Source organism: Rhinopithecus bieti, unplaced genomic scaffold (genome assembly GCF_001698545.2).
Source record: "Rhinopithecus bieti isolate Rb0 unplaced genomic scaffold, ASM169854v2 scaffold_33652, whole genome shotgun sequence".
NCBI classification, from domain to species: domain Eukaryota; kingdom Metazoa; phylum Chordata; class Mammalia; order Primates; family Cercopithecidae; genus Rhinopithecus; species Rhinopithecus bieti.
In genome coordinates this window covers 3,998,326-4,010,862 of record NW_016814761.1, presented here as the reverse complement: position 1 = coordinate 4,010,862, position 12,537 = coordinate 3,998,326, and positions in this window count along the sequence as shown.

Here is a 12,537-nt window from a genome sequence, read left to right as displayed (position 1 = left end):
ACATTACTTTTTGTTTGCTTTTTCTTTTCTTGAGACAGAGTCTTGATCTGTCGCCCAGACAGGAGTGCAATGGTGTGATCTTGGCTCACTGCAGCCTCTGCCTCCCGTGTTCAAGTGATTCTCCTGCCTCAGCCTCCCGAGTAGTTGGGATTACAGGCTCAGGCCAGGTAGGGAGAGATATGCTACATGCCCACTGGCATAATATATCACATATGTCCCTCAAAAAGAAAAATGATAATCTGTTAGTTTGGGGACTTAAAAAAAAAACCTGACATCAGTGTGTATTACCAAATCATGAGATGATTTATACATTAAGCTACAGAGAATCATATGCCAAATGTTATTCAGTTAAAGTTTTATTTTGAAATAATTTTAGACTTACAGAAAAGTTGCAGATTTTACCCTTCACCCAGTTCCCTTTATAATAGCATCTTATATTACCATGGGACATTTGTCAAAACTAAGAAACCTGCTTTGGTATGTTGCTTGTAACTAAACCTAAGACTATTTAGATTTTCACCTATGTCCCTTTTCTGGTCCAAGATGCAATCCAGTATACTACATTGCATCTAAGTAATCATCTCTTTAGTGTCCTCTGAACTTTGATAGTTTTTTGGTCTTTTTCATGACCTTGACAATTTTGAGGAGTAATAATGGGACATTTTGTAGAATGTCTGTCAATTTGTATTTGTCTGGTGTTTTTCTCATGATTAAAGTGGGGTTATGTATTTTGGATAAAAATAACTATATATTTTAATCCCAGCTCTTTGGGGAATCCAAGGCAGGAGGATTACTTGAAGCTAGGAGTTTGAGACCAGCCTGGGCAATATAGGGAGACCACCCCCATCTCTACAAAAACGCTTAAAAGTTAGCCAGGCGTGGTGATGCACACCCGTAGTCCCAGCTGCTCAGGAAGCTAAGGCAGGAGAATCACTTGAGCCCAGGAGATCAAGGCTGCAGTGAGCTATGATCATGCCATGGCATTTCAGCTTGGGCAGTAGAATGAGACCCTGTCTCTAAAAAATGACACAAATACCATATAAATGAAGCTCTCTTCTCATCTATCAGCAGGTACAAGATACTCACTTAACTTTACTTAGTTAAGTTGGTGTTTGCCAGGTTTCTCCACTCTATAGTTAACTTTTCTTTGCCCCCTTTCTTACTCTAGTCTGTTTGAAAGCCAGTCACTAAATCCAGCCCACACTTGGGAAGAGAGGTGGGAGTAGGAGAGAATTAAGCTTCACTTCCTTTCTAGAGTGGGAAGCGTCTACTTAAATTATTTGGAATTTTCCCACAAGGAAGATGTCTCTCTTCTCCATTTGTTTATTTAGTCACTCATATGTATTTATATGTATGCATAAATGTACACACATGGCTATGTATATATCAGTGTGGGCTCATGTATATTTCACACTTTGAATTATAACCCAATAGTCCATGATTTTATTGTTCAGATTATTCCAGCTTTAGCCATTAGGGGCTCTTTCAAGTTGGCTTGTGTGTCCCTTGACATTCCCTGATAGTTTTGCTTTTTAGAGCATGTACTTTCTGACATCACATGATGCCACAGACATACCTTATATTTTCCCTGCCTCAGTCCTGGAATCAGCCATTTCTATAAGAATCCCTGGTTTCTTTTAGGAGGATCGGATTTAGAAACCAAGATTTTACTCACTGGGTTTGCATGTTGCTATTGGGGCATCTTAGCCTCTTAGTCTGCCAACATTTTAAACTTCATTTTCTTGCCAGGTGAGTAAGCTGCTTTCACATGGAGCACTATGACCTTTAGAAAACATAGTTCTGGGCTGGGCATGGTAGCTCAACTCTGTAATCCCAGTACTCTGGGAGGCCACGATGGGCGGATCACGAGGTCAATAGATTGAGACCATCCTGGCCAACATGCTGAAACACCGTCTCTACTAAAAATACAAAAGTTGGCTGTGTGTGGTGGCACATGCCTGTAATCCCAGCGAGTTGGGAGGCTGAGGCAGGAGAATCATTTGAACCAAGGAGTCGAAGGTTTCAGTGAGCCAAGATCACACCACAGCACTCCAGCCTGACGACAGCGAGACTCTGTCTCAAAAAAAAAAAAAAAAGAAAACATAGTTCTGGTGTGTGTGTGTGTGTATATATTACTCTGGACCAAACACAGTGGCTCACGCCTGTAATCCTAGCACTTTGGGAGGCCAAGGTGGGTAGATCACTTGTCAGGAGTTTGAGACCAGCTTGTCCAACATGGTGAAACCCCATCTCTACTAAAAACATACAAAATTAGCCGGGTGTGGTGGCGGGCACCTATAGTCCCAGATACTCGGGAGGCTGATGCAGGAGAACTGCTTGACCCTGGGAGGCGGAGTTTGCAGTGAGCCAAGATCCTGCCATTGCACTCCAGCTTGGGTAACAGAGCAAGACTCTGTCTAAAAATAATAATAATAAAATACTTTGGTACCCAAAAGACTCAAGCCTATAGATACCTCATTCATTTTCTGTTCATCTTACATAAGAAAAAAATAGAGGGACAGCCACTGGGGCTCATACCTGTAATCCCAGCACTTTTGGAGGCCATGGTGGGCAGATAACTTGAGGCCGGGAGTTCAAGACCAGCCTGGCCAAAATGGCAAGACTCTGTCTCTACTAAAAAAATACAAAAATTAGCTGGGTGTGGTGGCACATGCCTGTAATTCCAGCTACTCAGAAGGTTGAGGCACAAGACTTGAACCTGGGAGGCGGAGGTTGCAGTGAACCAAGATAGGGCTACTGCACTCCAGCCTGGGTGACAGAGTGACACTCTGTCTCAAATAAATAAATAAATATTGAACTGTTTCTTTCCCCATTATCATGTTCTGTTTTAATTTCCCTTAGCTGGTAACATTTAGAGTCTCCTAAGGTGCGAATACAGAGCAGTGTTAAAACGTTAACTTGGTTAAATAATAATGGAAATTGTGAAATAATGAAAAGTTGACTGATGATAAAAGTACTGCATATCAAAACTTGAGATAAACCTAAAGTAAGCCCAAGAGTTTGAGGTTACAGTGAGCTTTGATTGTGCCACTGCACTCCAGCCTGGGTGACAAGAGTTGAGATCCTGTCTCTTAAAGCAAAAAAGCTGAGTAATACTTTTAGGTAAATGTAAAACCTTTAAATACATCTATTTAGAAACCATACAAGTTTAAAGTAGATGAGTTAGGGTATCAGAAGAACCAGTGGGGGGTGGGGAGATGCCACCTAAGTGAATATCAAGAGTTCACTCTTCTTTCTGTAGGAAGAAGTTGTGTGCTGTAGTGGAAGGAGGTACAGACTAGAATTGGGAGATCTGTGTTCTAATGCTAACACTGCTGTTCACTGAATATTTGACCACCCGCTTGGTATGGGCCTTCCTGTCTTCTCTAGAAAGGGTTCACTCTTGCCAACCATATGAGCACCTCCAGAATCACCTTAAATACTGCCTACCAAGCTTAACGAAGATACAAGGTTTTGGTAATAATAGGATATTACCAACTTTTCAATGAAATAAAAATATCAAGAATTTCTGAAATTTCAAATCCCCATGAGTTGAACTTGTACTATCAGTATTCCTTTTCAATCCTTCTGTCATATTTACCTCTTGTTGGTAAATACATGTCCTCTGACCTGAAGTCCTAGGAAACTATCTTTGCCAAATTTCAAAAAGCCACCCTGCCATAGCTTCTTCCTACAGTGTAGAATAAATAGTGCTCAACATTGGCTGCATGTTAGAAGTACCTGGAGAACTTTTAAAAATACCAATCCTGGAGCCCCACCTCAGACTCATTATTTCAGAATCTCTGGGGTCGAGACCTGGGCATCTCTTTCTCTCTTTTTTTTTTAATTTAAATTCCCTAGGTGATCATAATATGACCCAGGGTTGAGACGACATTGGAATGGTGAAAATAACCTGATTCAGCTAACAATATAGAGAACAATTTCTATTTTCAGGTATTTCAGAAATATATTTTAACTGCAATGTGTTGGACAAACAAATGGACTTACATATGGCACATATTTGAAAATACAGTGTTAGGAGAGCATGTAATGGGGACCCTGTATGCACTAGGGGATTAGGGAATGCTGCCCTTAGGAGGAGAATTTTAAACAAAAATCTGAAGAATCAAATAGTTACGGGGGTCTGTTCAAGTAGAGGAGATCTTGTGTGCAAAGTCCATGGTTGGGTGACGCGTGGTGTATTTGAGAATGAAGAAAGGGTGGCAGTATGGCAAGAGTTCATTCTCACGTGCAAAAGTCGAATCTGAACGTGCCCAGTGACAAATTAATCCAGACAAACTTTTTCTGGACAAATAGAAGGAAAGAACCTTTTTTTTTTCTTTTTGAGACAGAGTCTCGCTCTATCACCCAGGCTGGAGTGCAGTGGCACAATTTCAGCTCACTGCAACCTCCACCTCCCAGGTTCAAGTGATTCTCCTGCCTCAGCCTCCCAAGTAGCTGGGACTACAGGCATGCACCACCACGCCTGGCTAATTTTTGTTTTTTTTTGTTTGTTTGTTTGTTTTTTGTTTTGTTTTGTTTTGTTTTGTTTTTGAGACGGAGTTCTGGCTCTGTCACCGCCCAGGCTGGAGTGCAGTGCCGGATCTCAGCTCACTGCAAGCTCCGCCTCCCAGGTTTACGCCATTCTCCTGCCTCAGCCTCCCGATAGACTGGGACTTACAGGGCGCCCGCCATGCTCCTCCGCCCGGCTAGTTTTTTGTTATTTTTTTTAGTAGCAGACGGGTTTCACCGTGTTAGCCAGGATGGTCTCGAATCTCCTGACCGCTTGTGATCCACCGCGTCTCGGCCCTCCCAAAGTTGCTTGGGATTACAGGTTTGAGCCACCGCGGCCCGCAGTTTTGTATTTTTAGTAGAGACGGGGTTTCAGCATTTGACGAGGCTAGTCTCGAACTCCTGACCTCAGGTGATCCACCCGCCTCGACCTCCCAAAATGCTGGGATTACAGGCATGAGCTACCGCGCCCGGTCATGGAAAGAACTTTTGAAAGTTGCCCTATACTTTCACTTAGCAGAATTCACTAGAGATGAACTTTAGTTGGTTTTTCAATAGTTACTCAGCAAAAGGAATAACAATGCTTTCAGCCTTTTCCAGTTCACAATTAGCCACACAGCATGTTGGAATAACTGTAGGCTCTTCGGAGTAATTAGTTATATCTAACCTCAGGGTGAAAGTATGGGCCTTGGACTAGCAGCATCAGCATCACCTGTGAGCTTATTAGAATGCAAATTCACAGGCCCCAGCTTACTAAAACAGAATCTGAAGAGATGAAAGGATCCCAAGAAATCGCTATTAAGCTCTTCAGATGATTCTTAGGCACACTGAAGTTTAAGAACCACTGCCTAGGAGTATTTCACATCTCTGCCAGAGTATAATCCTTTTCAAAAAGCTAACACAAAACAAGTTACATGCTGCTTTTAGAACCTTTAGGCTTGTATTTTCGCATCTACAATACAGAAACCCTTCCTGTAGCACAGTATCAGTGAAATGATACATGTTAAAACTAATTTCCATAGTAAATGAATAGTAAATTAATTTCCTAGGCAACGCAGGATGGCATCTAATTGGTCTTCATACTAGGCTTTTGACATGTAAGGTGGTACTGCTTCCTTTTACCAGGTAGGGAACTGGGTACCACAGAAGTCATGTACCTAGCAAGTGTCAGAAGCAAGACTGGCACTTGTTTTCTCGGAGGCACTATTGTCTGAAAAATAACTCTCACCACCAAGAGCTTTCTTTTGGGGAAAATGATATAGTGGATATAGTTTGGAGTATTGGCATTGGAAAAATAGGGGCATTAGTATAGCCCCGCCGGGGTTGCTGAAACCTCGGTTTCCTCTTATGTATGTATGTATGTATTTATTTTTGAGACAGGGTCTCACTCTGTCGCCCAGGCTGTAGCTTAGTGCTGTGATCTCAGCTGATTGCAGCCTCTGTCTCCTGGGCTCAAGGGAGCCTCCAGAGTAGCTGGGACTGTGGCTAATTTTTGTATTTTTTTGTAGAGATGGGTTTTCACCATGTTACCCAGGCTGGTCTCAAACACCTGAGCTCAAGTCATCAACCCACCTTAGCCTCCCAGTGTGCTGGGGTTGCAGGCATGAGTTACTGCACCTGGCCAGTTGCCTCATCTATAAAACAAAAGTAACATCCACTTCATAGGGTTGTCTTGAGGAATTAAAGGAGATCGGATAAAGTGCCCAGCATTCTGCCTGAAATACCTAGGGCCCTACCGGTCTGTGTCCAATGTTCTTTTTCTGCCACACTCTACTACCTTAGTCATAATCAGTTAGATACAGTTAGGCTACACCATCTTCAGAACTGTAGGAGATTATGGTTTACCTATCCATATTTCTTTTTTATTTATTTTTTCTTTTGAGACAGAGTCTCACTCTGTCACCCAGGCTGGAGTGTAGTGGCACGATGTTGGCTGAATGCAACCTCCGCCTCCACAGTTAAAGCGATTCTCCTGCCTCAACCTCCCAAGCAGCTGGGACTACAAGCATGCACCACCATGCCTGGCTAATTTTTTTGTATTTTCAGTAGAGATGGGATTTCATCATGTTTGCCAGGCTGGTCTCGAACTCCTGACCTCAGGTGATCTGCCTGCCTCAGCCTCCCAAAGTGCTGGGATTACAGACGTGAGCCACCGTGCCCGGCCCACATTTCTATTGATCAAATTTTTAAATTTGTTTTACTTTCCCTAGAAAATACTATGAAGTCTTAACTGTCTATCCCTACTGCTAACAGACCTGGGAATAGAGGCTTTTAGCTCCCACTTTTCCAGGGATTCAATAGAACATTGCAAAATCCTGGGGTTTTTTTTGTTTTTGTTTTTTGTTTTTTAACACAAGGATCAATGCTTAGTGTCCTTTTCAAGTTGTTTATTGCCCTACCTAGAAAGAAAATGACTATTTTCCTACAGAATCATAATGAACTCCCCAAAATACCCAAGTAGTTACAAATGCATGTTCTGTCACATCCAGCTCTGGCTTTGTTCCTAATTTAGGGGATGCCAACTACTTTGGGCAAAGAGACAGCTATATAAAACAAGCCTGCTGGCTGCTTAGAATGCATTCCAGGCTGGGCGCGGTGGCTCATGCCTATAATCCCAGCACTTTGAGAGGCCAAGGCAGACGGATCATGAGGTCAGGAGATCAAGACCATCCTGGTTAACACGGTGAAATCCTGTCTCTACTAAAAATACAAAAAATTAGCCAGGCACGGTGGCACGCACCTGTAGTCCCAGCTACTCGGGAGGCTGAGGCAGGAGAACTGCTTGAACCTGGGAGGTGGAGGTTGCAGTGAGCTGAGATCCTGGGCGACAGAGTGAGACTCCATCAAATAAATAAATAAATAAATAAATAAATAAATAAATAATAAATTCTGGCTTTTTCTTATTGTCATAGACTCAACCAGCAGAGTGTAAAACAGACATAAAGATTAGGATAAATTGCCGGGCGCGGTGGCTCAAGCCTGTAATCCCAGCACTTTGGGAGGCCGAGACGGGCGGATCACGAGGTCAGGAGATTGAGACCATCCTGGCTAACACGGTGAAACCCCATCTCTACTAAAAAATACAAAAAACTAGCCGGGCGAGGTGGCGGGCGCCTGTAGTCCCAGCTACTCGGGAGGCTGAGGCAGGAGAATGGTGTAAACCCGGGAGGCGGAGCTTGCAGTGAGCTGAGATCCGGCCACTGCACTCCAGCCCAGGAGACAGAGCAAGACTCCGTCTCAAAAAAAAAAAGATTAGGATAAATTTGAATATAATCGTGGGGTTTTTTTCTTGCTCAAAATGTTTTTATCTTTTGAGAAGAGCAGGAATATCACCAATGAAATGTCAGTTTTTAAAGCTGAACAACCCTGGGTCTTGATATATGTGGTTCTTAAGAATTATGCTACTAATTCCAAAGTTTGGATGGTTGAAACTTTTATAGCCTTGTGCAAGTATATTAAGAAAACTCAGCCAGCAGGATGCGCTGGCTAACGCCAGTAATCCCAACACTTTGGGAGACTGAGGTAGGCGGATCATGAGGTTAAGAGATCGAGACCATCCTGGCCAATGTAGTGAAAGCCCGTCTCTACTAAAAGTACAAAAATTAGCCGGGCGTGGTGGCGGCGCCTATAGTCCCAGCTACTCAAGAGGCTGAGGCAGGAGAATCCCTTGAACCCGGGAGGCAGAGATTGCAGTGAGCCGAGATCTCGCCACTGCATTCCAGCCTGGTGAGAGAGCGAGACTCGTCTAAAAAAAACGAAACAAAACAAAACTCAGAGCCAGTACGTATTGGCTTTTTTAAAGTTTGCATTTTCTCATCGCTATGCAGTTGCATTCTGATTTATAAAATGAAATGATCCTTTTCATCACCATCTTTTTGAAACTCTTCATCTCTTTATTTTTTAAATAAATGGATCCAATTTCATGATTCTAATTCTTAAAAGTCCATCTTATTCCCAACCACAGATTTTGACTCATGTTTTCCTTTAATCTACTGGGGTTTTTTTGTTGTTGTTTTTGTGGTTTTTTTGGTTTTTTGTTTTTTGAGATGGAGTCTCACTCTGTCGCCCAGGCTGGAGTGCAGTGGTGCAATCTCGGCTCACTGCAAACTCCGCTTCTCTGGTTCACGCCATTCTCCTGCCTTAGCCTCCTGAGTAGCTGGGACTACAGGCGTCCGCCATCACGCCCGGCTCATTATTTATTTTTATTTTTATTTTTTAGTAGAGACGTGGCTTCATCGTGTTAGCCAGGATGGTCTCAATCTCCTGACCTCGTGCTCTGCCAGCCTCGGCCTCCCAAAGTGCTGGGATTACAGGCGTGAGCCACCACACCCGGCCTGTTTTTTTGCTTCTTTGAAACAGAGTCTTGCTCTGTCATCCAGGCTGGAGTGCAGTGGCACGATCTCTGCTCTCTGCAACCTCCGCCTCCCAGGTTCAAGCGATTATCCTGCCTCTCGGCCTCCCGAGTAGCCAGGACTACAGGCATGCACCACCATGCCTAATTTTTTATTTATTTATTTATTTTGGAGATGGAGTCTCCCTCTGTCACCCAGGCTGGAGTGTGGTGGCACGACCTTGGCTCACTGCAACTTCCGCCTCCTGGTTTCAGGAGGCTAATTTTTTAATTTTTAGTAGAGACGAGGTTTCACCGTGTTGGCCAGGCTGGTCTTAGACTCTTGACCTCAGGTGATCTGCCCACCTCGGCCTCCCAAAGTGCTGGGATTACAGGTGGGAGCCACTGAGCCCAGCCAATTTTTGTATTCTTAGTAGAGACGGGGTTTCAACATGTTGGCCAGGCTGGTCCCCAACTCCTAACATCAGGTGATCCACCCACCTCGCCCTCCCAAAGTGCTATGATTACAGGCGTCAGCCACCGCGCCCAGCCCAAATTACTGGGTTTTATTGAAAAGAAAAATATTCTCTTTACACTTAAACTTTCTCAGACTACTCCATATCCACAAAACAAATGTCCTAGGGTAGCCAACTTGGTTTGCTGAGACTTTTCTGGTCTAAAAACTGAAAATCTGGCCGGTCGTGGTGGCTCACGCATGTAATCCCAGCACTTTGGGAGGCCAAGGCGGGTGGATCACAAGGTCAGGAGTTCAGGACCAGCCTGGCCAACATGGTGAAACCCTGTCTCTACTAAAAATACAAAAATTAGCCAGGCATGGTGGCGTGTGCCTCTAGTCCCAGCTACTCAGGAGGCTGAGGCAGGAGAATTGCTTGAACCCAGGAGGTGGAGGTTGCAGTGAGCCAAGACCATGCCAGTGCACTCCAGCCTGGGTGACAGGGCAAGACTCCATCTCAAGGAAAAAAAAAAAAACTGAAAGTCCAACCCCCACCCCTACAAACTCCCCACCCTACCCTCAATGGATAAACTGGGACAGTTGATCACCCTGGATGTCACTGAACTGACACTAATTTCTGGCCACCCTCAGAGGCCTGGTTGCCCTGCAAAGAAGGGAATCCTCCTGCAAAGATTTGCCTGTAAAGCCACAAAGCAGGAGTAAAAGGGGAGAAACAGTGCTGTTAGTACATTTACTTCACATGACACTGTCAAAACAAAACTGGATATATTCTGCTTTTAGTAAATCTGGCAAGTAGTGTCTCTTCAGTCTAAAAAGCAGCTGGTTTGCCTCTGGCATTGAAAGCGGGAAAAGATCTATCAACACAAATCCCAGAACCTGACATGAATACAGGCTTGGAAGCAAGTTCCCTGAAGTTTCCCTGAAGATGGCGGGACTAAGTACTTTACTCACCTTGGTTTTAGATTCTATCCCTATGGAAAGACTCTTGTAATAACATTCTCAAATGTTTCTGTTCCCTTGTGTGCTGAATTGTAACTCTCCTCAGTATGTCAGATGCTACAAACTCAAGGATAACTGTTACTTAAAACCTTTATCCTCAAAATGATAGGAAACTTTTGGCACACTTTTCAGACTCCCTCAGGTTAAGAGCTGTAGGTAGAACTGTTGACTCCCACTGAGCGCTGGGCGGAGGCTGCTGACACCTATAGGATAGAGTTTCTCTAATTGTGAATGGCAGAATTAACTTTTAAAAATGTAGTCGGCGTTTTAAAAAATAGAACATACAAATACACCTTAAGGTAAATGTTATTTAGTAAAACATTTTGGCTTTTATATACAGTAGTACCCCCGTATTCGCGGTTTCACTTTTCGAGGTTTCGGGGACCCCACAGTCAAAATTCTTTGGCAGAGACCTAGAGTTTCACCACGTTGCCCAGGCTGGTCTTGACTCCTAGGCTCAGGCAATCTGCCCGCCTCAGCTTCCCAAACTGCTGGGATTACAGGCATGAGCCACCGCGCCTGACCACAGTTCAAAAATGTTTTGAGAGAACCACATCCACATAACTTTTTTAACAGTACATTGTTGTAATTATTCTATTATTTATTGTTGTTAATCTTAACCACCTAATTTATAAAGAAACTTTCTTACATGTATTTAGGAATAGGAAAAAACATAGTATGCATAAGCTTTTGTACCATCCATAGTTTCAGGCATCTACTGGGGTTCTTGGAACGTATCCCCCATGGGCAAGAGGCGATTACTGAGTCACGATCCTTTATCCAAAACTGTTGGGACAACATGTGTTTCAGAATTCTTCAGTTTAAGAAAATGTTTCAAAGTTGGATGACTGCTGGGCTAAGTGGAGTTCAAACTATTGTCACCAGTGAATAAAGAAAAGTGCAGCAATGGCAAGGGAGGATCCAAGGGTGTTCCTGCCTTTAACCCAACCTCCTGACCCTCAAGTAACACTACAAACAGGAAGAGAAAATCACTGGGAGTGGGAGAATCATATTAAATGTTTTTATCAGCCTCCATTTCTTGTTAAGCAGCATAAATTGTACCTTCTCTTACCATCCCTTTCCACACTGCAGCTAAGTTAGGGGCTGTTTCCGCTCCTTCTGGCTGGAAACCACAAAAGTCCAGTAACCTTCAACCCTGCCAAGACCATACATTCTGATGAGATCCAAGCCCTGGCCTGTTTTTTTTTTTTTTTTTTTTTTTTTTTTTTTTTTTTTTTTTTGTTACTTCTGTGTGAAATTGCAATTCCTCAGACATGACTCATGGAAAGAATAAAGATCAGCTGGGCTAGGAACAGAACCCTCCTCTTCCCACCAGCCAATCAAGAATTATTCTTCAAGTGTTGGCCAGGCACAGTGGCTCACAGCTGTAATTGCAGCCAATTACAGCTAGGAATATAGGAGGCCAAAACTGGAGGGTCACTGGAGCCCAGTTCCAGACTAGCCTGGGCAATATAGTGAGACTATACAAAATAAAAAAAAAACTTAACTGGGCATGGTAGTGGGTGCCTGTAATCCCAACTGCTCAGGAGGCTGAGGCAGGAGGATTACCTGAGCCCAGGAATTCGATGCTGTGATTGTGCTACTGCACTCCTGTCTGGGCGACAGAACAAGACCCTGTCTCCATAATAAATGTTTTAAAATTATTTGACAGTTAACAGCTCTTCTAGAATTTGTTTTCTGATTTTACCAGAAAACCCCATGGGGGGAATAATTCTTCAAACCTCTCCTTGTTAACACAAGGTGGAATGTAAGTAAAATAGGTAGATATATCTTTTGATGCTCAGCCCAGTGACTGTGATGTCATCGCTCTGGTCTGGAATATTCCTTGAATCTGAATCTGCAGTTGCTTTGTCTGGGCACAGTGGATCCTGCCTGTAATCCCCGCATTTTAGGAGGCCAGGCAGGTGGATCACCTGAGGTGAAGAGTTCAAGACCAGCCTGGCCAACATGGTGAAACCTCATCTCTACTAAAAATACAAAAATTAAGGCCGGGCGCAGTGGCTCAAGCCTGTAATCCTAGAACTTTGGGAGGCCGAGACGGGCGGATCACGAGGTCAGGAGATCGAGACCATCCTGGCTAACCCGGTGAAACCCCGTCTTTACTAAAAAATACAAAAAACTAGCCGGGCGAGGTGGCGGGCGCCTGTCGTCCCAGCCACTCGGGAGGCTGAGGCAGGAGAATGGCGTAAACCCGGGAGGC